This window comes from Pleurodeles waltl, chromosome 4_2 (assembly GCF_031143425.1).
Source record: "Pleurodeles waltl isolate 20211129_DDA chromosome 4_2, aPleWal1.hap1.20221129, whole genome shotgun sequence".
Taxonomy (NCBI): Eukaryota; Metazoa; Chordata; class Amphibia; order Caudata; family Salamandridae; genus Pleurodeles; species Pleurodeles waltl.
Window position 1 is genome coordinate 146,702,964 of NC_090443.1, and position 12,694 is coordinate 146,715,657.

General features: G+C 45.0%; 1 long non-coding RNA gene across 1 annotated transcript in view; it reads left to right on the top strand.

Moving 5' to 3' along the window:
- LOC138294102 (uncharacterized) overlaps nucleotides 1–12,246 on the top strand; it is a 30,044-nt gene extending 17,798 nt beyond the window's left edge. The window contains exon 2 of the long non-coding RNA XR_011203186.1: nucleotides 9,905–12,246. This is a non-coding gene — a long non-coding RNA (uncharacterized lncRNA). The remainder of the gene's footprint in view (nucleotides 1–9,904) is intronic.
- Nucleotides 12,247–12,694: the final 448 nt, after the last annotated feature.

The window sequence follows — 12,694 nt, forward strand, 5'->3', positions numbered from 1 at the left end:
CATGTATTGGTTTAGTTAATGCTCCCCTGATGTCTCATATCCACCCCCCGTTGTTTCTCCCTTGCAATGTATTGTGATACTTCAATACAGAATTGCAAAACAAAGTGAATAATGATTTGTCCATGGGTAACACCATATAGATCAGAAGATTTAATTGTCCAATTCCTTCTCATCATACAACAGGCATCTGAAACATGACCAGAAGTTCCCAAGACTGTCATGGGCAGGTATCTGTCCTCTGTGTCCTGTACGACTTTGCAACACTCTGAATAGAGCGAGTCTTCACATTCTTTGCTTGTAAATGTACCGTCGTAAAGGTTAATTTCTCAGGCTCGCTACGACTAAAACAATAGCACACCTATTTCCAAACTAACGTTTAATGTGAACTCCATCTGAAAAGAAATGATACGTTAGCAAAAAAATATTTATTTTCCCACAATCTTTGAAGCCGGGGCCTTGCAGTCCTTAACAGCAATAAATTAAAGCAAATTAAAATGGCACACTTTATTCATGTTAAGCAATCACATGTAAACGTTTCATTTATAAAAAGTAATTAATAAATATTGTTTTACGCCATAATATAGTGCATTGCAAAGGTGAAAGTGCTTAATACACGTCGGTAAAAAAGGTGGGGAACTACATTTTTCAACATTATCCTTTAACTTTTAATGTTGAACATCATTATCTTTTCAATGATAACTATTCTCTAACTTCATAACAAAACATATGAAATCAAAATCACTGATTATATCTCAGTCAATATGGTTATACCACACACATTTAAATTCTAGTCTACATTGAATGCACCTCAAACATTTAAATGCACCAATTTACAACTAGTTTGTTATTAATCCACAAAATATAATGTCAACATGGTCATGTGTAGATCAACACTGTGACATCAAAGGTAGCAACCAATCTCTGCTGTACAACATTCATACTGAACACTACAAAAATTGATGAAGCTACACATTTACCGTTTAGGAGATACCAACTTCCGTCATTGATTTGAACAAAACAGTGAAATGTTCATTTGTAAAATGTTATTCAGTTACATTTAGTTTCCCTTTTGCTTCTAAATCCCCTTCATTTTTTCATGTCTTTACTTATTCAGTTCTGTATGCATGTATACAGTGGTACATAATGCTCGAATCATCAATCAAAAGCAGACTTCCATTTATGCATAACATAGTGGACTTTACTATGGGCTTGTACATTACATCACTATCTAAGCATATCACGAAAATAACACATTTTCATTAACGTACTCTTGGAATTTTTCTCAGAAAGTGCAATATTACTCGATGAGCTTGGGTCCAAGCTTTTTTCCCTCCGTTTTAGTAGTTGTGTGCTACTTCTGAAAATCAAAGTAAATCACACTCAAATCTGGAGTATACCACACGATAAAAAACAAAGCGCATTGGGTGCCATGTTGCCACACTGTGCTATCCTCAAAATGTAATTTATGTAGCATAAAGCATAAATTGTCTCTTAATTCCTGTGTAACGGTTGCCATTATTACCAACTGAATGGATATCAATTTAATCACCCCATACTGGTGAGTGGCAGAGATTCAAACCTATGATATGCACGTTGCATATTTGGCACATAAATCCAGGCCCAGGAGTTATTTAACACCATTAGCTTCCCCCTAACACATATCTGGGCCCACAGCTTGCATGTCAGACTGACCTTTTGGCACACTATGAAAACAGCATATGAGTCACTTCACAATTCCTTCAGGCTGACACGAGGGATTTATCTTACTTAGAAAAATAAGTTTCATGCTAGACAATCCCCTGGCTATCTTTTATTTTCTTTGGAATTTTCCCTGCTACTCAAATGAAATACTTCAATTTTCGTGACTTTTATTGCATTTATTCAGAATTGTGATGCACATAAAACAAGTAGGTACCCATTTGTCACATATAGCTTACAGGAACAGGAAAGAGAGGGAGGAAGTGTGAAAAAGGAAGATTTTTTTTTTTTTAATACAGTTATTATTATTATTTTATTGCTGAACCATTCAAAGCATACAAAACAGTCTCCAGATCACGGGAGATATATTAATGCACTGGTGAATAAGGGTTGCAGTGTTGTCAAGTGGAACATACAATATGACAACACTTAATAAAAGAAGGAAAAACATGAAAGGGAACCACTCTGTTGATAGAAACAATAGAGGGCTCTCAGAGGCCATCAAGTGCAGTACAGTAGCACATACAGATTTTAAAGCAGAGTATCACAGAATTATCAGTCCCACTGATCACTACCCTTGCATAGGGTATCTGTCGTTAACAGATTTGTCATCAGGGACTTCCATATGTCCCTGTGCCTCGAGTGGGTGGTTGAAGCGTTGCATATATTTTAGTGGTACTGTCACAGTAATGAGACTCTGGAGCCAGGCCTCCACCACTGGCATAGCCCTACCACCCCAGAGCTTCGCTATTTAGTGTTTGGCCAACAGCAGGGTGATGGCTGTGTAGAGTTGTGTGGGTCTAGGGAGTTCCTAAATATGACCCAGCAGGACCAGGAGTGGATCTAGTTTAAGCGGTAGTGCAGTCATCGTTGCAAAGGGCCTGAATATGTCCGGCCAATATTAGGCAATTACGGGGTATGTCCATGTCATATGTGCAAAGTCGACTGTTGGCATGTGGCATTTGGGGCATGCTGAAGAGCGGGAGCGGACGAACTTGGCTAATGCTGCTGGGGAAGCAAAGGTGCGGCTTAAGATTTTAAGGTGTGTATGAGCTTGTGCGAGTGGTTCATAGAAAACAATCGAGTTTGCATGCAACATGCATTCCAGATTTTGACAGTGAGGGTTTTTTCTAGCTCCGACTCCCACGTGTCTTACAATGGGTGGTAGGTCGAAGCAGGTGCGTTAGAATTTGGGAGTTAATTTCCCACCCTCTGCATCAGTGATTACATAGGTAAGCGTCTTAAATTCTTCTGGTGCACTGGGATATGCAGGGATTACGTAATGCATGTGTACAAAATGGTCCATATGTGTAGCAGTGGTCAATCTAGGATCTTCCGTGCATGAGAAGGCATGTCCGTCTGGGAACAGGTACCCAAAGGTATAAAGAGACAGGCTGTTCAGCGTGCACTGAACCAATGTTTCTTGGGTGATTGGAAGCCAAGGGTTATGTGCTATCTGTAATGCACTGAAGTACAACATCCCTCTTTGAAATATGTGGACACGCCATCGTCATGCCCAAACTGTTTAAATATCATGGGGGTCCAGGGTGTACCCTGCATGGAGCAGCATCCATAATGGGTTAGGGGAGGCCAGATCCCTTTCTGGTATGGTGTACGATAAGAGCACATCTGTGTGATAGCAATGGTGTGTGAACGGACATTGTGCTGTTAGATAGTACAAGTGAAAGTGATAGACGCCAAACCACCCCGTTCATAAGGGGGTACTATGACCTCTTAGCAGATCCAGGGTCGTCTGTCACCCCATACCAATTGTGTCAAAAAGGTCCTAAAGGAGGCAAAAAAAGGAGTTAGTGTGTGGAATGGGTATATTGTTGAATAGGTACAAGAAGCATGGGAGGACCACCGTTTTTATGATGGCAATGAGGCCCGCCATTGATAACGGCAAGAAGATCATCTGTAATCTGTCTTCAGCATATCAACAGCTGGACCTTAATTTAACTGCCCAACCCGTTTCTTGTTGCGGTTCACATGTATGCCAAGATATTTGATAGAGTCAGCGCACCACCTGAGTGGGAACTCGGAGTGGACGGGGACAGTGACATCTGTGTGGGGGAACATCTTTGATTTTGCCCAGTTGATGCACAGACCCAACAGCATCCCAAACCATTCAATTTCAGTATGGGATCCAAGATGTCCCCAGGATGGCAAATAAACAAGATGTAATCTGCATATAAGGAGATAATTAAGGGGCCTGGCTTGAATTGCAACCCTCTATGCAGATGTGTGATCTGGAAGTGATGTACCCGGGGCTGCATGGCTATTATGAATAGCTGGGGTGAAAGTGGCCACCTCTGGTGGGTTCCTCTAGTAATTGGGAAGATAGTGAACCATTAAATTGGATCTGTGCAGGTGGCTGTGAATATATTAGCATGATCAGTGAGGTGAATCTCCGGGGCAGTCCCAACTTACGCAAAGTTGCTGATAATAAGGGTCACTCCAAGGAGTCAAATGCCTTTTGGGCATCAAAAAGGGTTGCAGTGGCTGGGGTAGTGGGGGGGGGGGGGGGGGGGGGGGGAATCAGACAGGGCACCGCGAAGAGAACGCGTAGATTGATCGATGTGGACCTGTGTGGGACAGATCTCGACTGGGCCGGGGATATGATTTGGTCCATGAGTGGGGACAGACGCATGGATAGTAATTTAGCTAATATTTTATTACTGAAGTTCAGCAGAGACAAAGGGTGGTAAGAGCCGCACAGCCGGTGGTCTTTGTCAGGTTTGGTTAACAGTGTGATAACAGCTTCTCGTAGGGTAGGTGGCAAAGTCCCCACCTCCAGGGCCTCAGTGTACCTCGCTAGTAAGTGTGGCACCAGTATGTGTTTATAAGCTTTATAGAAAGTGTCAGTGTAGCAGTCAAGGCCTGGGGCCTTAGAGAAGTCTAGGGCATCTACTGCAAGGATGATCTTCTCAGAAGTTAACGGTTCGATGAGAAACTGTTGTTGCACTTTTGTGAGCCACACCATGGCACCTCAGCCTAGTATTGGGACAGTGCTAATGTGTCAGCGGGGCGTCAGGGGTGTATACGTTTGTCTAATAGGTAAGCAATGCAGCCTGGATCCCCTTAGGGTTCCCAATATGTGTACCATCTGCTGCATGCAGTTCAGGTATGTAGGATGTGGTTCTGGGGGACATCAGCACGCGTGCCAAGATGCGTCCAGGGTGCTCAGCCTCCCCATATCGGCGGGCCCGCGCATGCTTCCACAAATAGTGTGCCTCGCTCTCTGCTAGGTCTGGAATTCACCCATCAAGGAAGACCTGCTGCGTAAGTCTCAGCCTCCAGTCCGATGTGCATCAGTAAAATCGATATCTTTCAGGGCTACCTCGACCCGGGCAAAGCCATTGCAAATGTCTTGCAGGAATTCTGAATATTTTGAGATGCAAACACCTCTCATATAGGCCTTGAAGGCCTCCCATAGGGTGGCCTGGGTGGAAACCGACCCCTTGTTAAGTTCAAAATATTCTGTTATGGCTCTTCTCGGAATATTGAATCTTGGAGGGCCATCTCGGGGAACCTCAATGTGTGTTTGTGCTCTCCCCGCTGAGGAAACCAGCAGAGAGGATGCGTGGAAAGTGAACGATGGTGTCTATCCACAGTAATATCTGGGGGAACAATAACCAGTAGTTGATTTGTGTCCATGTGTTGTGGGGGACTGAGTAAAGGTGTATGCTGGGGTAGTAGGGGAGTCCAGGTGCCAGGGGTCTCATAAGGAAAAGACATCCCAGATGTCTTGCAGGATACTCCACAAGCGGGGCTTACCAGTACGGAGTGTAGCCATAGTATAGAGGGTCGGATCCAATAGCATGTTAAAATCTCCATCAAGGACAACATGGTCAGCATCTACGTATTCAAGATGAGTCAATAGGTGCTGAAAATAACTAGGGTCAGCAGTGTTTGGGGCATAGGCATTGAAAGAAGGATCCTCATGCCAGCCAGTGTTCCTGCAACCAGCACAAAACTACCCTGATCATCAGAATATGTGAAATAAGGACGGAAGGGAAGTTGCTTAAGAAAATAGAGTGGAAACCCCACAAGTATGAGCTGTAGCTCAAAAAGTACTAGTGTGGGCCCCAGTGAGCAGCAAACCGGTATGTGGGACGCAGTGGAAGGTGGATCTTCTGCAGGAAGGCTATTTGAGCCCAATGTTTAGTCAAGTATTGTAGGACTTGCTTACACTTTCGATGGTTGTTGAGTCCTCTGATGTTCCAGGAGATGAAGATTGCACACAGAGAACTCCATAGTGGATGCTCAGTGTTTGTCATCTGTACAGGGATGAGTCTATGGAGGATACAGTATGAATAGCAAGATATTGTGCCAATAGAACATCATTATGAAACCACAAAAGCAAAGCAACATCCACAGAACAGAACCTCCCCACACACCCACCCAGAACAAGCCAGGTGGATCCCTCTAACTCCAACATAAGAACAACAGCCCAGACATTGATCTATGTGCTACCAACCATGGGGGTAGCAACACCACTGCAGAAGACTCTGAAGAGAGGCTATACTAGAGGAGTAAAGTGGATGAGCATCGGCCATCTGGAGGTGTCTTAATTGTGGTCCATCAGGAGGCGCAGCCACCAATGTTGCGGCTCAGGCCATATAGTCCTAGAAAGTAAAGTTCCCAGACTGCCCCACCATGATAAAAACTGTTCAATCAGGGGTGGAGGGGCGGGGGTGGCTAGACAAGTCCATGCTGGGGGCCAGTTCAAATCTGGGGGCAACCAGAAGGGGAGTCCCTCCCAGGAGGAGTGTGGGCTATATTGCACGTTTTGCAAAACATCTGCGGGGGAAATCAAAGATACATGCTTTACCATTGACATTAACCCAGAGTCTTGCAGGGCACAACATACCATAACGCAGTCCTATTTTGCCGAGTGTCAGTTTGGCCTCCGTAATCTTACAATGTGCTTCCTGCACTGCTGCGGTACAGTATTGAAAGAGGGAAAGAAACATTCCCCAATACTGAAGAGAGGCCATAGTTCCCTCACCAATCTTAGAGCAGTGTGGCAGTATCTGAAATTAAGTAACTGGGTGATAAATAGGGTGTGGTGGGGTACATGGGATAGGACGTGGACCCAATGGTCTATCGGTCCATTCCATCACAAATGTGTCAGTGAAGTTCTGGGGGCCAAGCAGCTCAATGAGGAGTTTTTTGACAAATAAGTCCAAACGACCGATTTCCATGGATTCCACAACACCTAGAAAGCAGACGTTATTGTGTCGGCCACCTGCTTCCAAATCTTTGTTCTTAATGGCCACAGTACACAGACTGGATTCCAGTTTTGCTAGTATCTTTTGAGTCTGGCTGTCGTGATTTTCGATATTAACCATGCGTCCCTCTGCCTCTTCCATCCTTTTACCCTGTTCCAGGTGCTCCACTATCCGATCCAGATGTGTGTCAATCGTGTCGAAGTGGGAGTAGATCGCTTAAAACACGGATCGTAGTTCAGCCAGGACTGTGCCCACGTCTGCATTCTGTTCCTGTTTGGTCCACCTAACTGCACTGCTCTCCATGGCTACCGGGAGTTGGCTGAGGTAGACTGCTAAGTTTTCTCGAAATGTAGCTTTTGCAGCTTTGGGTATCCCCGAACTATGGCTGCCGCAGTGCAGGAGGTTGATGGCACTGTCCCTGGAGGAGTAGTGTGAGAGTTAAGAGCTAATACAGTACGAAGCATGGGTGGCAGTTGTTTAGACCCCACTGGCAGGTATCACCACCCTCCAGCCAACAAACTTCTCTCCAGCACAGGTGATCAGCCCATTGTAAGGGTAGGTGCACGCAGTTATTCTACTGCCCCAGGGGCTCAGTTATGGGCAGCCAGGCACAGCACTAGCCACCAGGTGCAGCCGGAGGAGGCAGTCAAGCAGGGTGCCACGTCGCCAGGATGGGACTCTCAGTGGCTGAAGTGCACCTCCGTAGGAGTGTGGAGTGGGATGCAGGGTAGCCAGGGGTCATAACTGCAACACAGCTTCTCCAATGTCCTACCCTTATTCATGGCCCTAGGGGCCGCAGCTCCCCTGGTGCTCCATCCACGGCAACCGCCATTTTGGATCCCTCATGGGAGGCTTTGCAGATCCCCACGGCTGGTGGCATCCTGCGATCCTCCAGGAGGTCAGACGGTATGCAGGCAAGGCAGCACAGCTCATGCAGAGCAGGTGTGGGCCACACCACGCGACCCCCTGGTCATGCGTCTCTGGCTCACCCACAGCCCTGTTGCCGTGGGGCCTCGGAGGCACAGGTCAGTGCCATGGGCTCCTGCCATAGATAGAATAAGGAGATCGCTCCAGCCCCCGGTCACGGCTCCCGCTGCTGCAGCTAATCAGCCGCTCAGCGATGGTCCTCCGGCGGTGTCCTAGCGGAATGTCAGACGGCTCATCTGACCCAACTGTGAAAGAAAGTTAAGTGAAAAGAATGAATTTTGGTCTGCCCCTACTTACTCAAAGCAAATTATTCATATAAATACCACAGATTTCTCTCCTTCCTAGAGACCTGTTTCTAAGGATTTCTCCGGGGTCCCCATGCCAAAATAGAACCCAGTTCGTGCAAAAAGGTGACAATAAATAGGCCTGGGTGGAACTCGTAGAGTTTTGTTCCACAGCATTACAAAAAACTCTACAAGATTCTGCAGAACACCATAAACAAGCAGAAGCATGCTCCCCAGCTCAGTTGCACTGCTTTTTCAGTCCATTGCGGTGCTCTGCACTGAAGAAATCGGCGCAAACTGCATCACTCAGTCCACAATGGCACATGTTTTGCCTGCTTTTTCTGTTCTCTGCTTTGTGCTGGACCTGATTTTTCCATCTATACTAATCCTTCCCCTATCACAATCACAGTGCGCCAGACACAGCAGAGAAGGTGATTCGAGGGGGAGTCCCAGCAGTGGCAGGGACAAGTGCTGGTAAAGTGACTTTGCTTGCTTATCGACAAACTACATACACTGTATTGTTAAGTGAGGTAGATATTCCACCCATTATCATCACTCAGTGCCCATGGCATTTCGCAGCCCCTGACCTAACTGAAGCATGGTTCAATTTGACTGTGCAATGTTCATCGGCTTCAGTTAATGCAGCATTTACAAAGTTTTCAATGTATTACAAACCGAAACAAGATGTGTTTCCCAGTCCATACTCAGTCACCAGAGTAATTCACTCCTTCATTATTTCCTAGGTTCCGTCCCAGCCAACCAAAAAGTTTTTTTTACAATTAATTCTTGGCATGTGTCACATTTTTCCAACCCAGTGATTTATGTATATATAAATTTCATGGCTTCCATAATGGATTTATGCCTGTTCAAATTTTTCCCGTTCATCATTCGTCAACTACAGTGATTGACTAAGCCAAAGCTTAGCACAACTATTCTTTAGCCAAACCTCTACCTACCTTAATCCCTCTAGCTTACCCACCAGTGAAGTACGTTTCCTTACTGCCAAGGGAAATTATTTATTGAAAATAATTTATGGTGGAGGGCAAGGTCAGGTAGTAAATTAGGACTGAATGCCTGATTTGAAGTTCGGTGGATGGGACACTGACTAATGTGCCAAATAAAATCTATATCCCATTCCTTTCCCAGTACTGCAGTGCATCCTTTTTCCAAATGTCTACTTATGGCTGACATGATATCCAATGTTTTATACGTGAAGTATGAGGCACAGTATTATTACTATTATTCGTCTGCCTCTTGGAGTCTAGGTAGAATTGAAAGGCAGTCAGAGAACAGCAGGGCCATTGGAATTAAAGATAATAAATTGTCCATCACAGCTGCCCCAGCTGCAGATTGTAGAGCGTAAAAAAGTACCCAATATGCTAGCATGCCTCCATTAATTTAGCACAAGAATACTTGTGCTGCATTGTGCAAAATGCCTAACTCATTAATGAGCGGTAGATTATTTTTCTTTTTATACAAAGTGTCTGTTTAGTTTTTTCTACTAGGAAATCCTTTAATGGAAAAGCATCACTTAGTTTTAATCTGGTGGTATTATGGTTCAATTCCTTGCATCCAGTCAGTAGTTTTATGTGAGGCATGTGTGGTGAAAACTTGTTCCTATGACTAATCACATCAAAAATTCCAATGGCGCTAGTGGACCAGCAAAGTAGTGTACTCCTACTGGGCCACTATATAAACAAGTGTTTGCACTGAGCATTATTTACAATTTGTCGTTTTGAATGTTTTTCTTTCTTGATATAGCGACTCCTGTTAGCACACCATCTTGGCAGGAGATAGCAGCCTGGCTGTGGAGGCAATGGATGGAGACCATCCGGAGCAAATGTCCCCGGCTGGTGGTTCAGGAAGAGGAGGTGGAATCTCCTGCCCCGGTGCCCAGTTCCTCCCACCAGCTGCCAGCATCTCCATCCTGGCCACAACATCGCCTGAGTCGCCAGAAGCTGGGATCCTCGTTCAACTTGACCACTTCCAAAGCGGCGTGCCACGACTGCTGGCAGTATTTCACCAGGAGGTGGCAAGCCTTCAAGCCCGCCTAGATGAAGCCCTCTGATGCCCATTTTTTATTTTTGTTTTGGTGGAAAGTACTTGTCGTGGTTGGAGAGGGTGTGCATTGGCTAATGAACAGAACACTGGACTTTTCTTTGAACATTTTGGAGCAATTAAAGGGATGTTATTCTTTTAGGGCAGCCTGTTTTTTTTAATCAGCATATCAACGTGTATATAAGTTAGTTATACCCTTCTCCCACTACCCTCTGTAACTATGGGGATATACCATTGCCCATGCCTATATTGCCTACAACCTAGATAAACAACATCTTAATCTTCAATAGAAATGAGTTACTAACTAAACTAGTTCAATTCACATCATAGTTCACTTACCTATATAGATGCAGCAAATGGCTGCTACCTCTCTCAAACATCCAAAACCTTACTGCAGGGTTTTACAAGGTGCTTTCTTAATGGTGGTGGTAGTAGTAGTAGCAGGCTAGCGTGCACCCAGCTGAGTGCGTCTATCATGTGAGGCTCATGATGTGACATGTGACATCATAACGTCTGTCATTTACAGCCCCCCAACCACAACCACATAATAGAGGAGTTTGACATTTAATTGAGCAATGACACTAATGACACTTAGCTCAGCAAAGTGTTTACAAACTTACTGAGGTATTCAACCATACCCAAAAACTTAATTAACTCCACTTGTGATGAAGGCGAGCTTATGTGCTGGATGTTATGAACCAAGACCGTTTTCTTTTTGATTCTCTCTCCAGTAATCGTATGTCCTAAATAGTTAACGTTTTTAGTACCACATCTGCATTTCTCTGGGTTTATCATGAGATTACAGTCGTTTAACCACCTCAAAACATCTCTGAAATAAGTATTATGTTCGTCAGTAGCCCTGCCACATACCAGGATAAAATCTTGATTGACACAAAACTTTAGCCCCTTTCAAAACCTTTTCCGTGGCTCTCTGGAACACCGATGTTGTGGCAACTAATCTGAAAGGAAGCCTAACAAATGTAAGGGGGTCATTATGACCCCGGCGTTCAGCGGTAATATGGATGAAAGTACTGCCAACAGGCTGGCGGTTCTTTCCTCTATATTATGATATTGGCGGTAACGGCGGATATTGGTGGTAACGGCGGTAACTGCCGCTGGGCTGGAGACATCAATCTCCAGCCCAGCGGCCGTCACTTGCCCGCATACGAGATTATGACTCTGCCTACTGCCATGGTTTTCGTTGCTTTATTACAACCACGTAAACCATGGCAGTAGGCACTATTGTAGTGAATCCTAATTTGTTTTAATGGGATTACAGGAGTTAGTTTAGCCTTTGGCTTGCAGACTCGTGCCTCCGTCACCTAGTGACTTTGGACCTACTTAGCTTGCTCTGTCTCAGCCCATTTAATTATTTAATTCATCTAAGATGGCTGCCTTCTTTATAGTTAGGCCGCTTGTTATGCTTTGCATTATCAGTGCCACTGCACTAAGGCGTCAAGATCAAGCAACAAAGGAAAACAAACAGTAGGCGTTCACACTTAGGGATTTTCCCTCTTTATACTTTCAAGGGATTTGTTTATAATAATTGCTGTCCCAAGCATGTCTGTTATCTATTGTTTGGGAACACACCTACGTCAGGGGTCCTGGTAGATCTGTATAAATACATCACACTTTAGACAGATAATCGGAGGGATTCCGACCAGAGGGCATCGCCACCATCGCTGATACCGATGCTCCACGTCGTCATGACGCTGACCCAGTCTTCGTGTCCCTGCGGAGGCTGAGACAGAGACCTCATTCCAAGGTAACGAGGGTTGGGGGCTCCTCTCATGGACATGGCATTGGCAGATTAGGTTTAGCAAACCCAGCTCTCCTTTAGGTAGGAGGTTAGGCCTATCACATTAGGGTATTAGGGCATATTACACCTCGTATGTCTTTCACATGCGTTGCAAGATGGTGGAGGTCTTTGTAATAATGACTCATCTTTACAATTCTGTTTCTTGCATTATTCATTATCCTAATCATTGCAGCCCATGCAACATATCGCAAATTGCAGCTGTGTTAAATAAAAACTATTGAAACTTTACTGCATCTTTGTCATTGCCTGTGTTTGTATGAGACATGATACCTCTGTGAGAAAGGGGTAATCTCCGTTTAACCACGACACTCCCTGAGATGTCTCATTCTCGAGTCACCTTTTACTATTGTGTTTTTGGTGAGGTGCTGCTAGTGTGCCGGTAAGGTTGGGACAATAGTTGTGATTTGTTGTAGGATAGGCATAGTCGCCTACAAGCAAAAGTACTGTCATCCTTAAACCAGCAGTCTTGCCCAGAGCAAGAGTTCAAACTACGACACTATCAGTGACAGGGAATCCCTTCCCTGTCACTGAAAGGGGTCTTCGCCACCCCTCCCCCTCCACAGGTCCCCACTCAGCCCCCCTTCCTCTCCAGATCCCCCCTTCATACACACCCCTCCCTTCACACATGCACACATGCATACACACCCATTCCCACATTCATCCACGCATCCACA